This window comes from Mixophyes fleayi, chromosome 11 (assembly GCF_038048845.1).
Source record: "Mixophyes fleayi isolate aMixFle1 chromosome 11, aMixFle1.hap1, whole genome shotgun sequence".
In the NCBI taxonomy this organism is placed as follows: domain Eukaryota; kingdom Metazoa; phylum Chordata; class Amphibia; order Anura; family Limnodynastidae; genus Mixophyes; species Mixophyes fleayi.
The window spans coordinates 49,282,057-49,297,785 of record NC_134412.1 but is presented as its reverse complement, the minus strand read 5'-3'; the positions used below and the strand labels follow the sequence as shown (position 1 = coordinate 49,297,785).

Here is a 15,729-nt window from a genome sequence, read left to right as displayed (position 1 = left end):
TACCTGTAGGATAAATAGGGTTAGTGATACCTGACAGGAACGATTCAGCCGCATTGTTGTCTGTAGTCTTAGGGGAGTAGAGTTTGCCGTAGTAGTCTGTGACGACTCCCATGACACCCTCCTTCCTTTTCCTGGGGGTGCCAGTCTCGTCCCGCAGTTCAGTCAGGGGCGTGTGGCCGGAGTGGAGTTTTCTGAAAAAGAAAAAGTTACATTTCTCACCCTTCTCCAGATTCTCCACCATGGAACGGAAGATGATGCATCTGGACTCCTCCTCGAAGTGCCTTTTCAGGCCCCCCTTGGCCTCAGCCAGATCATCCTTCACGTCCCAGCTGCAAAGTTGGAGATCCAGCAGGGAATGCAGCTGACGCTGAAGCCTCCTGAAGTTTCTCTTCCTCTCACACGCCTGTTGTCGGCCCTTAGCCTGAAAGAAACTGCGAAACTTGCACTTGACATACTCCCACCAGTTAGTCATACAATCAAAATACATTTTGTCATTTTTCCACATTACATAGGCATCCCTCAGCTCAACCATCACCTCCTCTCGTTCCAGCAGAGCACAGTTCAACTTCCAGGCGCCAGGAGCGGGAGGAAAACCGTGGCCCAGAACACCCTCAAAGAGAATGGCCCTATGATCAGAAAAGAAGCAGGGAACCATGACATGCCTGTTTTGTCTTACCGCTCTCGAGGTAAACACAAAGTCAATCCGGGAACGCACTGAGCCATCGGGGCGGCTCCAAGTATAATTCACAGAGTCGGCCCTCATGGATCCCACTGCATCCCACAAGGATGCTTCGGCTACCATCTCCTGCAACAACCTGGAAGAAACATCAAGTTTAGCATTGTTGTTAGAACTCCTTCCGTCTTCCTCTATAGGACAGTTAAAATCCCCAGCCATCACTACTGCCCTGGTGGTTGCGAGCTGGGCCTGAAGGGTCTGGAAAAGCTTCAAATGCTCATTCTTACCCGGGGATGCATACACACAGATAAGCCTGATAGGCTCACCCACCCAAGAGCCATCTACGATAAGCAATCTGCCGCAGACAAACTCCTGAACGGAATCTAGAGTGAAGAGGCTTCCCCTGATAAGAATGGCGACCCCTGCAGACTTACAGTCACCCCCCCAGACCAATAGGAGGGCCCGTGAGACCACTGCCTACCCAGATGCCTGTAGGAACTAGAGAAAGGGAGAGAACATTCCTGTAACATGTAAACATCAAATTTCTGACTGTCAAGAAAGGTGAACACGGACTGACGTCTAATCTTATCCTTCACACTCCTCACATTAATGGTAAAAAGAGGAAAAATTAGCCATTAGTTTGGAGTAAAAAGAATGTTAGCACAGTCAATACATTAGTTACCCTCCTTGTCCGATGGGACTTGGTCCGGTCTGCCCGTGTCCCCATCGGGTGGGAGCAGACCTCTCTCCTTAAGCTGGTCATAGAGGCAGATGTGGGGCAGCTGTAGGTATTCCTCCCTTTCCTCCTCCTGCTCGGAATCCAGCAACTCATCCACCATCTCTTCAAGGGCCTCCTCTTAGAGCTCGACCGCCTTTTACTTGGAAGGGTCAGAGTCGCCAGCTGGGCTGTCTAGCTCTTTCCGCTTCCTCCTTAGCTTGTTCTCTTTACCTGCAGAGACAAGAGGGTGAAAATATTCCAGGGAAAGGGAGGGAGCTGCAGTAGCGGTGGAGAGGGTTAGTGCTACTACAGGGGAGTGAGGGGGGAGGGTTGCGACAGGGGGAGGGGTGATGGTAGGAAGCGGGTGGGAGCGGGATGGGGAGGAAGGGGGTGTTGTGACAGCGGGACAGGAGGGAGGTGCTGTCACAACAGGGGTAGGGAGGGAAGGAGGTGGAAGGGAAGTTGAAAAGGGGGTGGGAAGAGGAGGGGTGGAAGCGTTCTTACCAACTCGTGGCTGCGGTATGGGCTTCTGTTGCTTCCTCTGGGCTGGCTTTGGCTGCAGTGCAGGGGCAGGCCCACCTTCCGACAGTCCATTCCCGGCAGCTGCAGCGTAGGTTCTGGCCCTCTGGGGGCAGTCCCTGTAGATGTGGCTGGCCAAGCCACAGAGGTTGCAGGACAGTTTTTGTGGGCAGTCCTTGGTCTCGTGCCCCACCACCTTGCAGTTCCTGCAGGCTGAAACTTTGCAGCTTCTCGCCATGTGGTCAGCTTCACTGCACTTCCTGCAGTTCCTAGGCTGATCTGCATAGTGGAGAAGGCCGGCAGAGCCGCCCAGGGTGAAGCATGATGGCAGGGGTTGGAGACCGTCAGTTGCAGAGTTGTCTTTCCTCAGCCTGATAATGATGGACCACTTGCCTGTCCAGAAACCGTTGGCATCCAGGATCTTGGAGGGGTCCTTGATCATGGAGCAGAAGCGGCTCAGGAAGGTAGCGATGTCTTTACCAGGGGTGTGAGGATTCCTCATGGAGACCGTGACTCTTCTCTCCTCTCTCTGGATGGGGCAGTTCCCCACGAAGCGGGAGAAGGGAGACTCCGGCCTCGCAGTCTTCACTGCCTCCCAGTACCTGTTACAGATGGCAATGGAGGCGAAGGTGATGTACCAGATCCCCTTCAGGTAGTTCTGCACGCTGAGGGTTTCAGCCTTGGAGAAGCCCTAGTCGAGGATCATCTTCCCGAAAGTCTCAGCTGTCATGTCTGGGACCCTTCCTTCCACCTCCTTCAACTTCAGGACGATGGTCTGCCTCATCCAGGGTTCCAGAGTGGGAGTCTTCTGGGGGGTGTCCTGGCTGAGCTTCCCTTGTCCAGCAGTAGCAGGGGCAGTGGAGGCAGAGGTTCCGGCCACGGAAAAAGGCTTTGGTGCGGTGGTCTTTCCTCCCTTCTTCCCAGGGGCAGGAGCAGGGGTGGAGGCAGGAGCTGCAGCAGCTGAGGCCATCTTCCTGGCTCTTCCTGGGGCAGAGAGGCTGGTCTGGAGGGCGATCTTCTTTTGGGGTGGATGGAGCAGTGCAGGTATCCTCCCGCTGGCCAGAGAGGAGCAGGGGCTTCCGCTGAAGAGGAGGCGCTTCTTCCGCTGGAGCAGGTCCCGAGGAGAGGAAGGCTTCTTCAGCTGGATTTGCTCCCGGCATCTTCTTCCCGGCAGGAAGGGGTCAGCAGCGCTTCTTCCCCGGAGTCGATCTTCCTCGCAGTCGTCTTCTTGCTCCTGGCCGGCTTCGATCGGGTAACACAAGTCTCAAACAGTTCCTCACCAGGGTTAGATTGTGCTATCGATGAGCCCCAATCAGGTTCTGTCTACTGGGCAGGAGTGAGACAAGTGCACCATGCAGCAGAGTCTACATCAGCCCCTCACCGATGTTAGAATGCGCTATGGATGAGCCACAATCAGCATAACCTCCACCGGGTAGTTGGTAAACTGATAAGAACAGATACTACACTTGATCTTAGCCAAAAGGAAGAGAAGCGATCAGATCAAAAGTGTTAAAGCAGACAAGCACCAACAAAAAGACCTACCCGTGGCTGGGAAAAGAACCAAAATGATAAGCCTTTATAGGAGGTGTACTAAGCTTATCTAACCCCCAGGGTGGAAATATTATCATTAACCCCTAACAGCCGATTACATTCTTTCCCTGTTAATAGGACTTAACTGTCACAAACTGAGGCAATCTGTAGCTGCTCTATCAGCAAGGTTCATTGAACATCCAGTTTGCAGATTATTGTGTGCCTGCTCCAGTGTCTACCAAAATGTGTGCTTTTGATGTCTCTTAATCTACCAGACCCTTAGATTGCAGTCGATCATGTTTATGTGTTATTTGTTATTATGTATTTGTTTGAAGTCCATGTTTTCATCCTTATGTATGTTGAACATAGCCTCTTTGTCTCCAGTAACTGTTACAACCTGTACTTGTGTACTGTGAGGTAATGAGGTGTTTCAGTCTAGGCAAAAGGATTTATTGTCCACCAGTCCTGTATGAATGTACATCACACCAGGGGGTCTCCTGTCTTCCTTTAGCTTTTGATCTATGTGTGGGAGCATAGGAAATGTGTCCACAAACAGAGCTCTATGTTTAATTACAGAGGAAGGCATTGTGTATTCAAATGTAAGTGTCTGGAGTGTGGTCTTTCCTGCTGTATAGTCGCATAACAATACCTGTCCTAATTAAATCAGGAGTTAATCATCTGTTATCATCTTGCATGTATATTTACTTGTGAAAAGGTAAACATAGAAAAAGGACCAAACAGGCCGATCCTGGAATTGCTGATGAGGTCATTTCTGTGCTTAAAATACTGCTAGAGAAGACAGCAAATTGGCATTCACTTAAGAGTGATAGCTGAGGTCAGGCTAGCATTTAGCTGTATTAAGGTCTGCCCCTGACAGGAAAGGGACAATTGGTCCCTTGAGTACTGCCGTGCCCTGATCTACCTCTCCAGGTCTTGGGGAGCTGTGTGTCCGCCGAAAGCAGAGTGACAGTGACTTAAGGCCACTACGTTTGCTGGTAGTCTTAAAGGAGAGAAGCAGCAGTCCCTGAAAGTAACAAGGATATGGGTGAGGTGTTTTCATTATACCCTGTATGTTGTCTGTGCCAGACTGTAGTGTAGTGTTATGTGTTTCAAGTTTTTATGTACATCTGTTTATTGCTGTTTTGTGCTACCATTTTGTTAAATAAACTTATTTGTGTTATTTTCGGATATTTGCCTGGGTGATGTTGAACCTTGAATAGGTACCGGATAGGCCAGCTGTGCGGCCCAGAAAGTTATGTTAAACCCGGTATCCTCACATGTACTAACCAAAGTTCATATCTCTAATTATATTGTGAACCACACCCATGGCTTTGACTCTGACCATAATGTTTCCTGCGTAATCACTGGCATTAAATCTTGCATGTGATAAGATATCTTATTAAAGAAAGGGATCCCAATTCTTGGTGCTGATTTTCCAATACTAATTTCAATGCCAACTATAGCAACTAATACTATACAAACTCCTTTTGGCCCTTTCCTGTAGATATTCCTGAGTCGGTAGAGTTTACTAATCAAGAAATAATCATTCTAAAAAGGAATGTTTATTAACAGCACGGTGGCTAAGTGGTTAGCACTTCTGCATCACAGTGCTGGAGTTCAATTCCCAACCATGGCCTTTTTTGTGAGGAGTTTGTATGTTCTCCCTGTGTTTGCGTGGGTTTCCTCCGGGTGCTCCGGTTTCCTCTCACACTCCAAAAACATACTAGTAGGTTAACTGACTGCTATCAAAATTGATCCTAGTCTGTCTGTGTGTGTATATTAAGGAATTCAGACTGTAAGCTCCAATGGGGCAGGGACTGATGTGAGTGAGTTCTCTGTAAAGCACTGCGGAATCAGTGGTGCTATATAAATAAATGATGATGATGATTAACACATCATTGACATAAAACAAAATTGCTCATATACACAGGACTGTATATTCCAAGTTCCATAAATATGTATACATGTATATTTATGTACCAGTATATTGAAGGAAATATTAAGAGCAATGTTCAAATAAATAAATAAACTTACATATTTTGAAGTGGCTTAGAGGTATTTTTCCACAGCTAACAGCAGCAGGGTGTGTCTGCAGTGAGACTGATCAAGCAGAGCACCTGAAGAGGACTACTCTATAAAGACCAGGTGGGAATGTCACCTGTCCATCAAGCTAGGGCTGTAGGAGGAGTGTAAAGTATTTAAACCTGAGTTGTTTATTATGCAGTGTGACAGATGTTGAGCAAGTTGTTTGGTGACTAGGAAGTTCTTATCTGTTAACTCAACATTGGGGTCACAAGAAAGTGTGAGGAAATTTGTGTTAGGAGGTACTTTGCCATCCTGACAAAAAAGTAAAAAAACAAGATGTTGTCATGTGTGCATCATCTAAAGCGTGCCTGTTTCAAAATATAAATATACATGGAACAAACATTTTTTCTAATGATCTTGTCATTTGAAATGTCTTTTTGTTTCCAAAATAGTAATCAGCTTAGCACCACTAATCTGGGGGTAAATGTATCAATCTCCGGTTTTGTCAACTCACGGGAGTTCGGCGAGATGACAGCTAAAATTTAAAGCGGCGCTGCCTAGTAAAAGGAAACTTCCCTTTAGAAGGCAGCGCCGCTTTAAATTTTAGCTGTCGTCTCGCCGAACTCCCGCCAGTTGACAAAACCGGAGATTGATACATTTACCCCCTGGTGTTCGTTCCACTGGAAAAAAAGAAAGATGTAGTGATGTTAGTAGATAATTAATGCCATATAAATGCAATCTCCCATACATGGACTGAGGTATATTAGTAGATACAAATAGAACATAGACAAATGAGACCCAGGTTCAGTTTTAAAAACATGCTCCTGGTTCAGTCAATGAATAAAAAGTTATTCAGACCTTCAGCTGTTTGACCAGTGTCTAAACGTATTGTGTGTTTTGATGATCAGCACATGAGGTCTACATATATATGTATATCATTTTGTACATGTATATATTTTTTTATTCTACTAATCAAGAGCTTTAACCCATATGCAGCCACTAACCATCAGGTCCATTGTCTACAATTTGTTTCCAGCAATCAGTACATTGGTGCTCATGGTCGATAGCCTGGAAAATAGAAATCTGTGTTCAAATAAAATGATTGTGGCTGATTAACTAACTCAAAATAGACAGTCTGTTGAACCAAGTACAATCTGTTTAACATTGCTTTAACATTTTTCATGGAGTTTAACCATTTAAGTGGAGTGTCATTCAAGACTAGCTGAAATAAAACTAATGACAAATAAAGCATTAATGGCCTACTTTACTGGTAGGTGTTCCTCTACACTTACTGAATATTTTGTCTACCTTATGAAGAGCATCCTGCAAACATAGCGCACTGGGTGCAGTACACCATTCTAGATCTGTGATAGGACTGGAGCTAAACTTGAAAATGAAGCCTGTGTCTGCAAGAAGGGCAGTGATAAATCAATTTTTTTTCAAATAAGACCTCAAGATAAATGTTTTCTGAGATTACAGGGTTCACTTCAACAAATGATGGATTTTTTTCCTTTAACATTCTTCAGAAATGAGTAATGAGCCATGCCATACTTATGAACAACCATAGATTATTTTTTGTCTTAGGGACAGGGGTCTTATTCAAAGTTTCTTTCTACTCTATATGCAGCTCTACAGCACCATTCATACAATTAACTAGTACTTTTCTCAAATACATATTTTCTTGATTTGCAAATGTACTGTCACGCATCAGACCCTTCAGCTGACTTACCAAGGACTGGTGCACAGGCCTGGCCTCCTCCTACTCACTCCCCTTCCACAGTTGTAACGTTGCGTTCTTCCGATGGTTAGCGCCATATTCGATTTCGGGTCTGAGAATGCGCAGAACTGTCCTTTATAGATTTCCCTATTCACCTATTGGCTGCTTACCTTTAACACTTCCTCATCCTCTAGACAGTTTAGGTCACATATTGGGGCAATATGGTGTCAGATCTTCATGTCCTGTAGCCTGCTAGGCTACTGGATTATTTGGCTTCTGTGTATTGTTGGTATTCTGTATCTATTCCTATTCTGCAGATCCTGGTATCCAGCTATAAATGTTTCTCAGTCAATACTGGTATCCTGGTATCCTTTGTCCATTTCTATTCTGATTTCTCCTTGTCAGCTAACAACATCTTTTCCTGTCAATCTTGCCTGGTACCTATCCGGAGAAAAGCGACCTGGGGATATAAGCAGAGAAACCCCAAACTCCTTTCTCTAATAAACCCCTTCACCCCTTAAGACTACACACCACCATGGTGGATGGAGCTAAACCAGGCAAATTACAAAGAATTCCAACCATTCCTGTGTTTTCCGTGATACGCTCATTTTTCATGTTGACTGTAAAAACTACTTATGTCAGTGAATGAAGCATCAAAATATAAAACTATTGTGACAGTAGAACTAGCATAGTCATTAATGGACTGAAGGTAAGTTCCATATTTCTGACCTATGGGTTTTAAACTCCAGGGAAATTTTTTAGTCTCGAAAAGACAATTTTCCAATAATAATGGGTTTCCTGTTATGAATCAGGTCCATTTCGAGTCTTTGACCTGCCAGTCAGACAACAGGCAAATGCATAATTGCACCCGGAATCTACACTTTGAGGGGAATTCTCCAATCATTTATTTGTTGTTTTATTTTGCTTTCCTCTTTAATAAAATTAGCTGAGGCTAGTTGTAGCAGAACATTGGACTGCTGTGACTTTTTATGGCTGTGGGAAAAGTGCTTATCGACCCCAAGAGACGGCATCTGTACCCTGATCTTGTGACACTACATTGACCTTCCAAAAGTCAATAGAAAGTCTCTCACCCCTGTCCGTTTTTGGAACAAGAACTATTGGCCTACACCACTTACTTTGGGATAACTGAATCACCTGTAATTATCAAATTGCATCTGGTCGCCGAACATTAACAATCTATTCAAATTTTATAACTTACAAACCCTTTGCAAATAAGTCAAAAAGCATCTCCTTAGATGTATTACATTTTTTTCCTCTTTATTAGGAAAGAGGAAAAAGAGTGCAGAATAATATCCTGAAAAGAGGTTTTCCAAGTCAGTTATGTGAGATGGATTGTGAAAGCTCAGACATGATTGTAGATTCTTGTGCTGGGAAACTTTATATACAAAAGAAGGTGTTTATGACGCCATCAACCATAAGCCTGCAAGTCTAGTTTATGCGAATTCTAGTCAAATGCTGTCTTCTGAAAAGCATCTGAGAATGCACTGTAGCATCCACCACTATTGTAATTAACTGTGAAAACTACAGCCTCATTGGCCACCAAGAATTTTAATGACAATTGCATCTTCCTATCTACCGTATTTCCCCATGTATAAGGCGCTCCCATGTATAAGACACACCTTACTTTTGGCCCCGAAATTTGGAAAAAAAATATTACGGTAGCTGTCAAAAAAGGCAGGGAGAGTGTAATGGCCGGCTGCTCTGATAGTGATCAGAGCAGCCGGGCAGCACACTCTCCCTGCAATCGCTGCCACTGTGCCTCTGTCCCCCTCCTCCTGGATCCCCGCTGACACTCTGCCTGCTGGCTACTGCATCCCCGCTGACATGCTGCCTGTTTCCGCCTGCTGGATCCCCGCTGACACTCTGGCTGCTGGCTACTGCATCCCCGCTGACACGCTGCCTGTCTCTGCCTGCTGGATCCCCGCTGACACTCTGCCTGCTGGCTACTGCATCCCCGCTGACACGCTGCCTGTCCCCGCCTGCTCGATCCCCGCTGACACTCTGCCTGCTGCATCCCCGCTGACACGCTGCCTGTCCCCCTCCTCCTGGATCACCCCCCCCGCTGCCCCTGTAACGCTACCCCTGTATAAGACGCACCCAGGTTTTGGACCCAAAATTTTTGGGAAAAAGGTGCGTCTTATACATGGGGAAATACGGTAATTACTGTGAGATTCATTGGAAGGTGAAGAAATGCATCTGCTAGACCTACATTTGAAAGGATTATATGAACATTAGGCTGTCTTAGAACAAAAACAATGGGAGCCTTGATAAGGTTTTTCACACTCAAAATTATAGAAATAGTTATGGAATTGTCTCCAACACAATGGAAGGCACAGCTTCAGAGTTTAAAAATCTCACCCAAGAACTTTGGAAAATATACTGCTAATGTAAGAAACAATAAAAGCATAAAATGTGTAAACATATAGAAAAGTTTACTAACTTTCCTGGAGTCTATCCTGGAGTCTATCTTCAATTGACTGAGCAGCCATAATGCTTTTGTGAAGAAATAAACCAATAAATACCCAGTATCTCTGGATCTTATATATTTTCCAGGATATCATTCAGCTATGCAAACATTTGGATTTTCCAGACATGGCATGGCTACAGCCACTACCATCATTTGGTAAAAACTTTTATATTTATACACCGATCAGTCACAACATTAAAACTACTGACAAGTGAAGTTAATAACATTAATAATATTGTTACAATCGCACCTGTGAATGGGTGGGATATATTGGGCAGCAAGTGAACAGTCAGTTCTTGAAGTTGATGTGTTGTAAGCAAGAAAAATGGGCAAGTGTAAGGTTTTGAGTGACTTTGTCAGGGGCCAAATTTTGATAACTTAACGACTGGGTCAGAGCATCTCCAAAATGGCTGGTCTTGTGCGGTATTCCCGGTATGCAGTTTTTAGTATCTACCAAAATATGACCAAGGAAGGGCAACTACTGAATTGGGGACAGGGTTATAGGCACCCAACCCTCATTGATGTGCATAGGATGCGAATGATAACCCATCCGGTCTAATCTCACAGAAGAGCTACTGTATCACAAGAACTGGAAAATGAAAGAAGGCCTGGTCTAATGAATCATGTTTTATTATACATCATGTGGATGTCCTTGTGCGTGTGCATTGTTTACCTAGGAAAGAGATGGCACCAGGATGCACTATAGGGAAAAGGCAAAGTGGTGAAGGCAGTATGATACTCTGGGCAATGTTCTGCTGGGAATTCTCGGGTCCTGGCATTCATGTGTATGTTATTTTGACATGTACCACCTATATAAACATTGTTGCAGACCAAGTACTCCCTTTCATGGCAATGGTATTCACTGACGGCGGTGGCATCTTTCAGTCTTTCAGTAGGATAATGCACCCTGCCACACGGCAAAAATTATTCAGGAATGCTCTGAGGAACATCACAAAGCGTTTGAGGTGTTGACTTGGCTCCACATTCCCCAGATCTCATCTGTGGGATGTGCTGGAAAAACAAGTAAGAACGATGGCGGCCCCAACTCGAAACTTACAGAACTTAAAGTATCTGCTGGTGACATCTTGGTGCCATATACCACAGGACACCTTCAGAGATCTTGTGGAGTCTATGCCTCGACGGGTCAGAGCTGTTTTGGTGGCACAAGGAGGACCTACACAATATTAGGCAGATGATTTTAACATTGTGGCTGATCAATGTATATATTTTTATATACACACCCACACACACACTAGTGTGTTTATGTATATGTGTCAAAATTCAGAAATATCTAATGTTCTGAGATAACCCGTATGCAGAATTAAATATCATTGACATAGATGTTCAAAAGGCAGCCTCCTATTCTTTGTGAAGTTAATATCTTAAGAATCATTTGCAGCCTGAAGGAATGTTCATCTGCAGACAAGTTGATCTTAGATCTGACATTACTAAAATTCAGATGGTTAGAAAAAAAAAGATCAGGAAGAAGGCATAAGTAGACTTTCCTGACTTGTTTGGATCGCACTTTCACAATACCATCATTGATTAAAATAACAAGATGAATAGTGGCAAGTGCCAGTCTACCTTGTAGTGATTTTGATATTTAAATTGTACTATTTCTGATTAATTTTGTACTTCGGAACCTTTCCCTTCTGAACTATTGTTGCTTAAAAATTTTCCTCATCATGTTCCTCCTCATGAACTTAATCATTTTGTTTTGAAAATATAAAAAACAATAATCTTATATTATAGGTTGCCTATTTTATGTTCTATCCAGTCTGCTTTGCTTGATGTTTTAACTCGGGTTCCAGACCTTCTAAGCCATTTTGGCTGAAAGTAACAAGGGATCTTGCCTGCTGAATATTTGGAGATGATCTGAGCTAGTTTGCTGCCATACATGGGGGCAAGGCAAAAAGAAATCTTTTAAGGTGCATTTATTTTCCACTGTATAAAGCTAGGTACACACTACACTGATAATCGAGCCAATCAGACGATATACGACTGATCTGTGAGTGTGTATACTTGCCCCATGATCCAAAGTCATCCCAAAGTGCCGATTATCGCTTCATTTGGTTGGTCGTACTGTTTTTATTTTGTCGTTTAGCAGCTAGTGAACTGTCAGCAGCTGCTGACAGTTCAGTGTAAATCTGCACTATCTGTATCCTTAGTGAAGGAGAACGGAGACAGCGAGCAAGCACACGGTCAGCGTTGCAGATAGTGATAAATGCCAGCCGTTTCATTCATTCATTCTGCTGCAGCACAACATCTGTTATAAGCTATAGTGATACTGGAACCATGGAAGTCTAAGGGAAGGGCATCTTCAACTAGGAGGGCTGTAAGCAACAGTGTATATTAATCAGCTGTGAAGTTTGTATGTTAGTTCAACATACAAGGCATAACAGACTCGCTAATCAAAATAAGTTGACTTAAAATCTCAAACTGAAGTAACATTTGGCAGTGTCATTAATTACAGTCCATTAAGCTCTTTACAGCAAGGTATAACGTGATCAGATGATGAACATTGTATTGTGCATAAACTCCTTAAAACATCTTAGAATGTTTTGTGTGATTATAGTGGTACAAAGAATACAAGTTAAGGTCTGTGGAGCAACTTAAAACATATGGTCAGATGAGACATCCAGTGGTTTTTCTCAACAATTGTGCTCCACCTCAATAAAGACAAGTAGCTTGAGCAGACATACTTGAGTGCTTGTTGCCTACTGAGAAAGAAAATTATAAAATATAAAATTAAAAATATATTAGTATAATTTGTATCTACGTCAATTTATTTTGCCCCATGTTTAGGATATGGAGCATAGGCTATGCTTTTTCAATGGAACAAATGCACATACAAATACTAGAGATGGGCGGGTCCGGTTCTCCGAGAACCGAACCCACCCGAGCTTTGGGTATCCGAGTACTCTCCCGCCCGCTCGGAATCCAAATTGAGGCCGAACGTCATCGTGACGTCGTCAGATCTCGGGGCTCGGTTCTCGCGATACTTTAAGATTATAAATACACGCCTCCACAGCAATCCATCGCCATTTGACAGAGGGAGAGAGCAGGGTGTAGTCACAGGCTGATTAGAGCAGGGTCAGAGAATACAATATTCTTATTCCAATTGAGCTATCAAAAAGCGCTAGAGAAGAGAGGAGGATAGAGGATTTTTTTTTTTTCAATATTTGGCACTCCCCAGTGCTTTTGGGGTGTCCCCCATAATTGTGCATAAATCTTTCTTGCTGTCAAAATTACTATCTGTCAGCAGTATCTACCAAATACTTTTTAGCACTCCCCAGTGCTTTTGGGGTGTCCCCCATAATTGTGCATAAATATTTCTGGCTGTCAAAATTACTATCTGTCAGCAGTATCTTACCAAATAATTTTTAGCACTACAAGTGCTTTGGGCTGAGAATGGATTCAAAGCAGTCCACATATGAGCAGAATGAGCAACCAGGTTCTGTCACCAGTCCTGATGTTAGTGTTCCCAGTACGTCATCTGGGCAAGGCGATGTCAAACTACACAGTGTTTCGAAATCAGTCAAAAACAAAAACAAAAAAAATGTTTTACTTTGTTGAAGCGAAAAAGAAGTGTTACTGAGCAAAAGTTAAGTGGCGATAAAAAAAAATTGCCAACATGCCATTCTACACACGCAGTGGCAAAGAGAGAATGAGGCCTTCACCTTTGGCTATTAGTGGCAGATCCCAAAAAGTTACCGAGCCTACAATTGGTGCACAACTACTGTTACACGTCAAAGCCGAGCTGCAAGATAACAGTAAGGCATTAGAGGATAATGTTTGCTCTGATTCACAAATGACACCAATCCCTGTGGAGAGTCCATCCAACAGTGGTATGTCTAATCGTGAGCATTCTGTTAGTGTACCCATAAAGAAGGGCCCTTTCAGCAGTACTGCTGATGTGTACCTGAACAGCCCGAGTGTAGCCGGTGATACACAAATTGAGGATGCCACTTTGGAAATAGAAGAGGATGAGGGGGAGATTTGTGGAGGTGACAAGGGCGCTAATAAGGATGTTGATGATTATGATGCAGACAGATACCAAATTGCCTTTCTCAATTTCTATTTATATTCTAGATTATATAACGGCTGAATAGTTTTCTATTTTACTCCTAGTGGAGAGGGGATCTGATGCAGACAAACTGCCTTTGTCCATTTCTTTGTATATTCGAATTTCTAGTTCTACAGTCTATGCAGGCTGCTTTTTTTTCTATTCAACTACAAGTGGATGGGGGGAGGGGGGCTGATGCAGACAGATACCAAACTGCCTTTGTCCATTTCTTTGTATACTCGAATTTTTAGTTCCACAGTCTGTGCAGGCTGCTTTTTTTACATTCAACTACAAGTGGAGGGCGGGGGGGGGGGCATAGATAGCCACCAAACTACCGTGGTCCATTTAATTTTACTTTCTAGCTCCACAGTCTGTGCATGCTGCTTTTTTTATATTCAACTACAAGTGGAGGGCGGGGGGGGGCATAGATAGCCACCAAACTACCGTGGTCCATTTAATTTTACTTTCTAGTTCCACAGTCTGTGCAGGCTGCTTTTTTTATATTCAACTACAAGTGGAGGGTGGGGGGGGGGGCATAAATAGCCACCAAACTACTGTGGTCCATTTAATTTTACTTTCTAGTTCCACAGTCTGTGCAGGCTGCTTTTTTTATATTCAACTACAAGTGTAGACGATGGCTACATTGCCAATAATCAAAGATGGAGGAGATAGACAACCAGGTTTGTCTGTATAATTTGCAGACAAGTGTTCGAATTAAGGACGGCCTACCAGGGATTAAACTGTTTTTTTCATAAATTATTAGCTTTAGAATTGCCTCACTTATCTAAGAAACTGGTGGAGCACTAAATTAGGTTATTTTAGACAAAAAAAAAATTGTATTTTTTTCGAAAATAGCAAAACAAAACCAAACAAAACCAAAACCAAAACACACAAGGGCGGTTTTGCAAAACCAAAACCAAAACCAAAACACGAAGGTAATCCAGATCCAAAACCGAATACAAAACCAAAACACGGGGGTCAGTGACCATCTCTAACAAATACCAGTAAGCTGAATAACCATCCATATTTAGGAAGGAGACATTTACACATCTGTCATAGGATATCTACTATCCTTGTAAAAAAAGGGAGACGTCTGACTGTTTTCTTTTTGTAGAGATTATTATCTGTGAATATTCTAAAGGACTTTTAATTTCAAAGAAATAATTATCTGTAAGTGATGTTTTATGTAGAGAACAATTAGGAACAGGGAGATATTGTCAATTTTTTTTCACTTTTCTTTATTACTCAGCTGTTTAACTAAAGCTGAACTAAGCACAACGATTAAAATTTGTTAATAATAAATTAAGTCCCTTATCTTTTTGATAAATGTTATTGTTAATGTCAATTATTGAGAACTTTCTGTGCTAGTTTTGTTTATCCGCCCCTTAAATTATTTTTTTTTCAGTAACTATTTTATTCAGAAAATGAAACTGAAATGTTGGGCACGCTCACTTGGATCTACTTCTTAATTCTGAGAGCATCCACCTTACCAATCATAATGAGACATATTTTTTATTATAGGTACACGTCCTTTTTTTGTGGAAAAAGCGATATGTGTTTGTTTTTACTTTGTTTAAATTAGGGATGTGCATCGGCGACTTTTGGTGTCTGGTGTTTTGTGTTTTGGATTCAGATTTTCTTGAGGTTTTGGGTTCGGATTTGTTTCGCAAAACACCTGCCGAAAGGTTTTGGTTCGGATTTAAGGTTTTGGATTCGGATTTTTTTCGAAAAAAGCATAAAAAGTTCAAAAATCAAGTTTTTGGGCTTATTTTCACTCCTACGCTATTATAACCTCAATAACATTCAATAACAATCATTTCCACTAATTTACAGTGTATTCTAAACACCTCCCAATATTGTTATTAGTCCAAAACGTTGCAACGAGGTATCTTTCTGGACTGCGTAGTGGAGTGGTCCCCACAATATAATAAGAAAACCATCAACTGGTCTTAATTACACCAAAAATTGTACCTGGACTCCGTAGAGGAGT

The 15,729-nt window shown here is 42.9% G+C and overlaps 2 pseudogenes; both read right to left on the bottom strand.

The window, feature by feature from the left end:
- Positions 1–1,551: 1,551 nt before the first annotated feature.
- LOC142106613 (uncharacterized) overlaps positions 1,552–15,729 on the bottom strand; it is a 99,999-nt pseudogene continuing 85,821 nt past the window's right edge.
- On the bottom strand, positions 3,300–3,409 carry LOC142108046 (U2 spliceosomal RNA; annotated as a pseudogene).